This window comes from Teleopsis dalmanni, chromosome 2 (assembly GCF_002237135.1).
Source record: "Teleopsis dalmanni isolate 2A chromosome 2, ASM223713v2, whole genome shotgun sequence".
Taxonomy (NCBI): Eukaryota; Metazoa; Arthropoda; class Insecta; order Diptera; family Diopsidae; genus Teleopsis; species Teleopsis dalmanni.
Window position 1 is genome coordinate 33,757,592 of NC_051847.1, and position 11,746 is coordinate 33,769,337.

Consider the following 11,746-nt stretch of genomic DNA (forward strand, 5'->3'; position numbering starts at 1 on the left):
AAGAACACCTTTTTTTATTGTAAATTTGTTGTTGTTGTTGTTTTTTTTTGGAAATATTGTTAGTTTAATTTAAAATGAAAAAAGTTAATATAATAAAAAAAAACAAAACTCAATAACTAAAAAGAAAAAAGAAATTGTATATGAATTGCATAAATAAATCGAAAAGAAAAAACAAAGACAAAAACAAAAACAAAAACAAAAATAAATCGTAAAATGTCGAAATGGAAAAAGTTTTTTGTCACATTGCATAAATTTCCATTTTGTTGCCAGTTTTGTAAAACAGTTAAAAATATATTGGAAAAAAAAAGTCCAACGTGTTTTTGTTTGTTGTTCGCGTTTGGACTTCCCTACACAATGTTGCCATAAAGAATCTTTTGTGCACCAGTGTTACCAATGCTTATTTGCTATACGTACAATTTTACATGTGTATGGGTATGTGCTTGTGAATATGTATGTGTGCTAGTGTTGGTGTCGGTGTGATTTCTAGAATCTGTGAATTTCCACAAATACGTCTGTTCCTGTTAAACGTTCTTTCGTTCTTTCGTTTATACGTTTATTTGTTGTTTGTTTGTTTGTTTGATTATTTGTTCATTCACCTACACAAGTGAGCAGCGATTTCCGTTTCCGTTTCATCGGCGTTTGTCACGCGAAAACGTGACATGAATTCCGTATTTTCTACATTTTTTTCTCTAATTTCTGTTGGCATTTACTTAACTTGGCCATACATAGTCATGTGTAGGTGTGTTGTTGTGTGTGTGGGAGCCTATTTCTGAAGACACCATTTTGTTTATTTGCCAGTGTTGGTATTTGAGTGTACTTTAGTGATTTTTGCAATTTGAAACTTTGATTTTCCGCCAAGGGAACTGCTGTTAAGAATTATTTGACAAAAGTTTACACATGCAGAAAATTTGTTAATTTAAAATATTTTTTATTAACTTCTTGTTAAGTATTTTTTTTTATTTTTTTGTTTTTATTACCAGCTTTATCATGCGAACTATAAAATTATATGTATTTAGGGAGTTCTTTCATGCATAATTGCTACCAATAAAAACTTTCAGTTCATAAAGATATAAAAAATTTTAATTTTGATGGAATGATTTTCCTAATTGGCTACAGTTGGGAAGTATGTTGTGAGTCCATTGTGACTACTCCATGGTGAAATGCAGAGTATTTTGCTTATTTGTTGCTATTAGTAGTGATTTTTTTGCTCCGTTGGTGCTTTTGCTACAAATCTTATTAAAGAAAAAAATAATAATATATTTTTGTGGTATAGATTTACATCCATCAATTATAATAATGTACTAGGTATGGATATAAGCGCATTCATTTAAAGAAATTTGTAGCAGTGAGACTATTATTTTTTAATTAACAATGTGTAAAATAAAAACCCTCAAGAGTTTTCACAAAAGTATTTCAATTAGGAATTAAAAATTATGCTTTACAAAATAAACTCTATTACTTCGTGATAGTTTTATATTTGAAAAGAGTACAATTAATAGAAATAAAGCATTGATATAAAATAAAGCATTTCAAAGCATTGATATAAAATAATTTATGTCATATGTAATAAAGCAGACGTTATAGATCTCGGCAGAATGCAGCTGAAACAAGCAAATTTATTACGCCAAGACGAAGTGTAAGGCTAGCCACCTGAAGCAGCAGCGTGGATTGAAAGCAGATCAAATCTTTAAAAGTTTTAAATAACTAATCGAGATTCTACCACGAAGTATTACTAACGCAGGCTCGGTGTAGAATAAGGTCTCTAGGAATGATGGATAGTAAATAATTAGTACGTTAAAATCCGTCACTCACTTCGGGGAATGCCAAATTAATAACATATATAGTCCGATTTTTGTTCAGATCGTGAGGAATATATTAAAAACTTTTCCACAGGGAAAAATGGAACCGACTGGATTAAAGGGATATTAAAACGACTAAATGTTTTTTGTTTCGTTAAAGTGAAATGAAATTCTGAATCCCTAATCCTTTAAATCCTTGACTTACTAAAGTAGGAATAGTCAGTGTATTCTCCCCTCAGCCGCTCAAAATAAATAAAAAAAAATTACAATAGTTAATCTGCCAAACTTGCAATTAACAGCGATAAAATTGGTAAAGGAAAAAAGGACGGTCAAAGTGACAGTTGAAAGCATTAATCACATTATGTAAATCTAAAAATTGGAAAAGCAAATAAAAAAGAAATGAGTGCCGGCTAACAGCACTCAAAAAATATAAGAATGGATTGGTTCGTTGATTAGTTGCAGTGGCAAGTCAACAAAATGAGAAAAAAATGACGACTAACAACACTCAGTGCTAGAGGAAAGACATCTTTCCGCTGATCGTAGTTTACGTTTTTTTGTCAATTCACTGCCATACTTCTCGCAAAAAAACTTAAGATTTAAAACAGACAAATCCTACAAATTTAAATAATTTAATGAATATTTTATTCTTACCAATGAACAGTCTGCCAAATTGTCAATTAAGTACTTTTTTAAGAAGTTGTTACTTCTAGTGGCTAGAGCTGGACATTTAAAAAGAAAACACCCAATTGTATCTTTTTCCTCTTTGTTTCACATAACTCTAAACAATTTATACAGGCTATCAACTTTTTAATTATTTTATTTTACGATCTTATTCGACTTGATAAAACGTATCGTAAAGATATTAGCTTCGAGAACAGAAAAATTAAACATGGAAATAGAATAGACTACGAATCATCGCAGAACATCGAAAGTATAGCTCTAAAAAAAATTGGATTATTTACTCTACCTGAAAGATGGTGCTAAAATCTGGCATAGTAACACATATGCTACCAACTCAAAACAAACTATAGCAGCGTTATTTGTGCGCATTTTTCAAATGATTAATTTTGTATAATTTTTCCACATTATATATTCCACACTATATATTGTACATTATTTCCAAAAAAATAATTATCATTTCAATTAAATTACTTTCGTTTGAATTAACGAAAACTAAATCTAATGCTATAACTTCTTTTATTTCCGTTTTCATAAATAAACATTTTGTTTAATTCATTAAATTGATATGATGTTCAGACCCTAAAAATAAACATTAACTCCTATAGAACTTGTCTATAGAAATGAAAGCTCAAATAATAAAACAGAAAATTGCCGACAAATAAAACTATAAAAATAAATCAGTGCAAAATTTATATGCGTTGATATTTGGCAATTAAATCTAACTTAAATGGACGTGAGTCTACAACAAATAGGATCAATACGACCATTTTATGATTTTGAGTTTTTAACAAACCAGCGAATTTCATTAATTTATTTTTGTTTGTGCTGCACTCAAGCACCAACAAAAACGGCAAAATCGGTGAAGTAGCACTTGAGCGCTACGTGCTGTGCGAATACTTTTCCGTACTACATTTCAATTTCAATTTGTATTTGGATTTCTTTTTTCATTGAATTAAAGTAAATAAGTAAAATATATATATATATATATACATATATTTAATGAATAAAATAAAATATTTATCTAAATTCATTGCAGAACTTTTATGAATTAAATCGAAATAAAATACACAGCAAATGAAAGTTAAAACAAACTTCAGGAATTGCATTAAAATAAACAATTACGTTTGTAGGTGTTTGCATTTTATAAAAGTGCTACGTTGCAGCATTTTTTTTCGGAATTTGCATTCTTGCACTGCGGCATGGCACAAAGTTTCTGTTTGTTATGCAAAGGATGTGGCTTCATTATCGTTAATTTTATTTGTATTCATTTAAATTGTTTTCATCGTCAACGTTTTTGTTGTGCAGAATTTTTTAAATAGTTATGGCGATTGTACGGAATGTTAGTAGCCATTGTGGGTTGCAATCGGTATGTTGCCGTCTGCAACAACAACTCACAACTCGTCTATTGAAGTGATTTGTATTGGCTTGGTTTGGAATTTTAAATTGTCTGTCAGTTTGTCTTCAATGTTGGCGTCTGGCGTGCATTTACCAACCAACCAAACAATATAACAACCATTCGTTCACTTGTCTATATGCTCATCCATCTATCTGTCTGTCTGTCTGACGACCCATCGCTTTCCAATTGGGCAGTATGCAACAGAATGTGCATGCTACACTGTCTGTCAGTTTGCTTGGATTTTCGATTGTCAGTCCGGGGGGTTTTTTTTTTTGAAGTCAAGTATGCGTCGGCACAGTGGTTAGCGTATAAATTGTGCAGCATTATTTTCAAGTTATTCAATTTTATTTGATTAAACTTGCTCTGCAATCGCTTCCTAACTCTACAGCATAAAACTGCAAAAATATAATTAGAATTATGTATATTCCGTATAAAGTGAAGTATGTTTGAAGGATGCCTTGTTAGTGAAGTATCGAGGATTAAACAGTATTGGTTTGATACTTCAGTTTTATTGCAAAAATTTTAATGCTGTCCATATAAATGCATTTCAGGCACTTTGCTTCCTTAATTCGTTGAGATAGTATTTTCATTTTTCTATGCAAAGCAGCTTATTAAAATGATACATAAATTTTATAGGGAATTTTTTTTTTTTTTTTTGAGAAAATAACTGACAAAGTAGCTCATTATTTTTTAAATTTATTTTGCATTTTCTCGCAACAATAAGAAACTTTTCACTTTATGAAAATAAATCACTTCTCAACTAATTTGACACGCAGCAAATGCAACAGAAGATAAATGCAGCACTTGACTAATGATGTTGGTAAAGTGATATTGCGAAAAAATAAACTAATATAGGATAAAAAGTGAAGTCTTCTTACTCAGTTTAATTCAAAATTTTTTCTTTTAATTAATTTGCTTTTGTTTAATTAACTGCAACAAAGTTAAGGAAATTTATTTTATAAAGAGATAAAGTAATATCCCTAAACGAAGTTAAAGGAAGTCCTTCATAAAATTCAGTAAGCCTTTAGCATTTTTAATTATTAAGTTATATTATATTTAATAAAATTTTGCAGGACACGAGTTCCATTCCTGGTACTCGCAGTCTTTAAAAATTATTTACGAATAATTGAATACAAAAATAATTTCCAAGACCACTGATGATAGGTATTTGGCAATACTTGAAATAGCTGTATGGTCAGCAAAAAATTCAATTAATTAAAATAATATAAAGAATTTTTGTTGTTGTAGTTCACTACTTTTTCAGAAACCTCTTTATGAAATATACTAGTTTTTATTAAATATAAAAGTCAGTTCCATCTGAATATTCATAATATTTAAATTTAAAAACTATTGCTTGAAATAGCTCATATTAAATATAATAATAAATCTGCATTCATATTTTCTTACCTAAACTAACCACTCTTCCTTCTTCGCAGATAATAATTAATTTATTCCATAAATAGTTATTCTTTTATAAGCAGTAGTTTGTATATATTTAATGTCTAAGATCAATTAGGTCTGATTTAATGTAACCTAGAATTAGATACAATATATTAAGTCATTTTGATAGAATAAAGAGGTATTATATTTGATTTTAAATCAATTGCGATGAAATGAAATCTTTTCTCAGTAGAGACTAAAAAAAAAAGGTTTCTTTGGACAATAGTAAATCACTACTATTCAGAGAACACTTCTATTTAAAAAATCCAAATTTATAATCAATGAGTCGCTAAATGATTATATGATAATATTTTCCATTAAATGTATTTAAAAAATAGCTTCCGATCAGCGTTTAACACTAAAGCTATATTGAGCCTTTTTCGCATTAGCGCATCTGGGCACTTTTACTCTTCGATAGTTGGGGGGTTTCTGTAGAGTCCCACCAATCTCACTGTTTATTCCTCATAAGCTTTGTGATTTAATGACTAATCTAAGATCTGCGTACCGCCCCTTGTAGTTAGTGAATACTCTGAGGTTAGATAGCATAGTGCTAAATAGGGAAGTCTGTCGGTTTTCGCATATAGCTTCACCGCTCTGTCCATTATGTATTTTTTAACTAGATCAATTCTAAGGTTTCTTAGCATGTCATTCGTGCGGATGTAGCATCCAACACTTTGAAGAGTTTTCGAAGAGGCTGACTTTCAGCAACTTGTAGCTTTTGTATAATAGAGTCGGAGTTTACGTTACTCGCAGTTATTATTATTATGTTTATATCGGGTAATTACTATGCGATTTCGTTCATTAAATTACAATATTTAACTTGGTATTGGCTTCTTTAAGTTGAGTTTTGGATGACATAAAATATTAAATTTAACTTCTGCCCTAACAACAGTCTTTACTTATTATATTGTGGTCTTAATTATTAAAGATTTATTTTCCTCTTGCATTTCACATTTTCTAACAGCTAGATATTGACTTTTTTGTATAATCTAATTGTTAGAAATAGTGAAAGTTTATCTTTAAGCAATCACAAATTAACCAAATATTTATAGTTTAAACTTCTTCTTTCTACGAACCTACGCAAAATATGAAAAAGGAGTGCTGCGGAACATTTGAAAGGGAGTGAATTGGTAATATGTTAGGACCAGGGTTACCGGTTGTTCGTTGATATCTAACAAAATTTTCTAAAACTTATGTCAGTTCTCCAAATAATTTAAAAATATTTTTATAATTTTCTAAAAAAGTGGCAGTATTTATTTATCCATAATTTTCATTAGTTTATCTGAGTTTCTTAGTTATCGCAGAGACGTGAAACACTGAACTTTATTTGAAACGTATACTGATTTGTAATACCATATTTCTTCATTTTAAAAAAGGATGTACTTCTAAGTTCTCTCTATTTATTTTATGGCGCTATCATATTTATAACAACCACTTCGTTTGAATATAAGATATTAAAAAGAGATGTGGTTTATTCATTTTCCTTATGACAGTAGTAAATTGTCAAATGATTTAATATAGAGTAGTTCCATATAAGTCATACATATGAAATAAAATTTCAAAGACACACATTATTTTATAGAGCAAATATCAACAAAGATGGTGTGATATTTACTTTCTGTGTGCTGTTATCCTATTAGTTGCAGGAAATAAGTATTTATGTATCATGTCTTTGTCTGTAGTATTTGACATAGAATCATCAAATCAAAGAAATTAAATAGTAATAACACACAATTTGTAAAATAATTGTTTCAATTGAAATTCAATCAAACCCAATTCAGGGAAGTAAGGATGGTAAAAGTTCCAGCATTTACCTTTTATACTCGTAGAAGGACGAAATGTTCTGGCTTAGAGTAAGGGTTTCAATTCGAGCATAAATAAATAGATTTCGTCTGCATATATCATATCAAAATATAAAGGAACACCAATGAAATTTATGTGCATTGAAGTATTCGCATGCAATTGTCAAAGTCCCCCGAGAAATTAATTTGATTTATACACATCTTCCGGTGCAAATTAATAGGAAACTTATTCGTTAGTATTAAGTTGTTCGGTTCGGTTCGAAGTATTCTGTTGGCGAAATTGCAAAACACACAAAGGTACGTAAATCAATAATAACAGATACAAATGCAATATTTCTAACATTTCCAGACAAGGGGATTGCTGTTTAGAAATATACCAGAGAGAGAGAGAGAGAAAGTAGCGGGCATACGTATATAAATCAAATGGATTGCTGGACAATAAGAAAAAAAATGACTTTCACACTTTTGCAAGCAGAGTTTGGATGATGATTTACTGAAGTAGTTATGCAAATCGATAAAAGAGTCAGGGGGGAAATGTAATGAAAGTCGCGATTTTTGATGAAATAAATTGATATTGGTTGTAAGAATTGATTTTTGTGCAGAGCGTAAAGGACATGCATTCATGTCCTCTTTGTGCATGTCCTTTTTGAGAAACTAATTGAATGCATTTCAATAAAATATTTATCTTTTTAGTTATTACTTCTATGTACACGATGCTGATGATTATACTGATTTGTTGATGATTATTAAGTGATTGTTAATAATAATCAAGTGAATACAAAATGCTTTTTAAAGAAATAAGTATTAATTAGAAATTAGAAATTAGAAATTAGAAATAGAACTTAATTATATTAGAATAGAAAAACTAAGATTATAAAGTATCTCAAAGTACTTAATAAAATAGTTAAAGACTAGTAGTATTTTCTTTATTATTTTGATGAATGAAATTTGATTACTTTCGAAATATATATTTATTTATTTATTTAATATAATTTAATTATTTCTAAGACGACTATATAGTCAACATAAGAATTAAAAATTCTTAAATGGAATATCTGCTTTTTTATTCGAAGACGGATTTTAAATAATGTTAACTAAATCTTTTTAATTACAACTATTAAGTAATATTAAAAATATATATAAAAATAACTATGTTTCATCAATAGTGGAAAAACTATCCACCACCGTTCCAATTAAACTAACCTTGTTGTAATTGTCAATCCCCGGTTTTAGATATGTCCAAAAGGTCAACACAATTAAACTATTTTGACAGCAGAAGGTAATTCTTTCTCCTATTGTCACTCATATCTGAGAGGTGTTTGTTATTCGACTTTTATGGGTTGCAGCCTTCCTCCGAATATTAAATGCACATCTGCGCTTAAAAAATGCCATGTATTTTTATAACTACGTGACTACGCCATAGAAATGGGTATTATTACCCATTATCAATAGCCATTGTGTGAACTGCGGATATAAAATGAAAGAAAGATCATCGAACATCTCTGTTCATATCTAGAGCATAATAACATTAGGTTATTACCAAATAGAGAACTTACGAGTTCTCAGTGTTTCTTTACTAAAGATACTGTGATTGGTACATCAACACAATGGTTCAAAGAAGCTTAAAACACTTAGGGGCCATAATGGGATAATTTTTTATCGCAATGGGATGATATTAAATAAGTGTATCAACTGCCTACTTAGTAAGTTGACCACCACATTCTCCTAGCTTAGGCCGAAGATCAGCTTCATTATAATAAATTTCATTAAGTTTAGATATGTTGACCATTGAAAGAAACGAGGAAGTAAAAAATTACAGAAAATTAGAATCAATTTTTAAAACGGTATTGATATCTCTTTATAAAATCAGAATATATTTAAAAGAAATAAATATTGACAATTGGTGATAACTGAAAATGATACTGATAATTTATATTTTCATAATCCAAAAAAATTTTTTTTTTGTGTAAAATATCAAAAATTTTATTCAACTTGAATTATCTATTCCATAACTGACAAAAGTGACAAGACAATTAGATATAGTTAACATTTTCAACCAACTGGATGTATTTTCGTAATAACGATTTTAATCCTTTAGGACAGGAATGTTTCGAAAGTTTATATCACGAACATCCAAAGGTTTACCATTAACTTTTTCAGCGAAACGTTTATTTAGTTCTGGATCATTATAACTACGTAAAATTCTTTTGATTCTTAATGCCGTAGGATGCAGTGGCAATGAATTCTCTCCAGTATTGGCAGCTTTAATCATAATTTCTATCTTTGAACCATCTGGAAGTATCACATCTGAATAAATTGTACTAGTATATTCAGGTAATGTGTTAGATCGTTCAGTGCCCGTCCAAGCATCCACGTTGATATCAATCGCCTTTAAAAATTTCCTCTTATCAGGTCCATCACAGAAAATTCCGCCACCATATCTAGTCACCTGATCATCTTCTTTATTAGCGAAACTTCTACTGAAAGAGGATAGGATTGGATTGCATCTATTTGTAAATCGTCTTGTTAGTTGTCTCAAGTTGAACATTTTTGAATTTTACCAAAATTTAAGATTTAAAATTTTGTACTAAAAAGGAATTTTGAAAACTGAAATTAATTAGGTTTGATGGAATAATTTTAAATTACAATGCCTGCTAAGATTATAAGAAATAATTTCTTGTTTTTTATATTTAAATTCTATTTTAGTTAGCAATCACAATTTTATTTGTATTACCACACCAACTATTCAGTTAAAGGTGCTTAATTTTTTTTTTTTTTGAATGATTCTAAAATTTTGATAGGCTGGTCTGAAACCTAGAATGTCTTCAATATCCTATTTTATGCAAATCGGATGTAAAACGTATTATAAAATTAATTTAAATCTAAAAGTCAGAATAACATTGGAGGATACAAATTGCTTATAAGATGATGAATTTGGCGTTAATAAACTGTCCTTAGACTTATGGAAATGTTAAATTAAACATTGCAACAGTCCTCTACTACTCACAACTTGAGCAAAAAAAAACAATCAAAAGCACGGGACAATAATTGGCCAATAGAAAAGGCCAGATTGACTGCAACAGATTCAACGGTCCTCTACTGCTCACAGCTAAACCGTTCAAAAGAAACTATTAAAGAAAAATGACCGTAAACTGCCAATAGAAAAAGAGTTCTATCAAGATAATGCCAGGTCAAACACATCTTTGATAACTTGGAGCAAATCAGAACTTGGTTGGGACGTTTTAATACATTCAGCATATAACCCGAATTGTCTGAATATCAGAAATTAGTTTCGAGGAAGAGTTTTTTTATATAATTTCAGTAATTTAAACTGAGAGTTAGTGAGAGATTACAATGAATTAATATTGAATATTAGATCCGACTTTTCACAGTCTAACTACTATTTGTTTCGGTACAGGTCTTTGTAAAATCTTCTTAATGGGAAGTCATTTGACCGAATTTGTACCGATAAACTTCAGAAGTTCTATACAGATTTATGACGCTACCCAAAAAATGGCAAGAGGTCATAAATAATAACAGTCAATATAGCATTGATTAAAATTAATTTTTAAGAAGGACTCTTTTTTTTGTTTAAAGATGCACTAAAAAACTCATGTAGGGAGGGGTTATGAAGAAAACTCCAAGTTAACAGAGAGTAAACGTGCTCAAGTGCACTAACTCAACTAGCCTCAACATAATAAGAAAAAACGCCTGTTCCTTTAATTGGATTGTTTTCGTTATACCCCTAAGCTGGTAAATGGATTATGGAATAAAAAATAATATAAATAATAAAATAATTTTATTGAGAGAATTCACATAAGCGTGTTTTACTCTTAGTATATTTAAATATTGTTACTAACCTCCCTTGCAAGACTTAAAAAATCTTCTCATCTTAAGAAATGTTTAAGGATAAGCTGCTTTCGTATAAGAAATTTTACGTGAAATAAAAGAAGCAACAGATAAATGTTGTTGCAACCCATAAGAAGGATTAAGTATTTTAAAAATGAAATATCAACATAAAGTTCAACTACTTAAGTGCTCGGATAATGGACAAAATAGCTAACGAAGATGTGCAGGGATTTAACATAATAAGCTCTTTATTTGTAGTTAAGAATCAGTGCAGGACATTTCAACTTCAAATCACACAATAATATAAAAAGATTTGCTTTCTTCATGAGTTGGATTTTCACTACCGAAATCAGTAATAACCTTTCAGATATTAAATCTAGTAAGAGAGTTAATCTCAAAGAAATGCCATTATTCAAGTATTCCGTGGCATGTTTTAGTTAAAAGGATTTATTGTTATTGTTTATTTACTTCATTAAATATTTACTTGTGTTTCAAAGTTAATCAACTGAAAATTTGCACATGCTGTGCAAACAATTTTCACTTTAAACTGAAGCTTTGAAAAAAAGATACAATATGCGAGTATGAAGTATACTCGTATATATAAAAAATTTAGAAAATTACGAAAATAAAAATTCTGATATGCTCTGTAACAAAATTGACAGCGCATTTCACGTTTATTCAACGTATGAACACGGTGACAGTTTAACATTATCGTCGATATTATTATCATCAGCAGCAATAGCAACAGTAACAGCAATAGCAAGAACAACAGTAGTAGC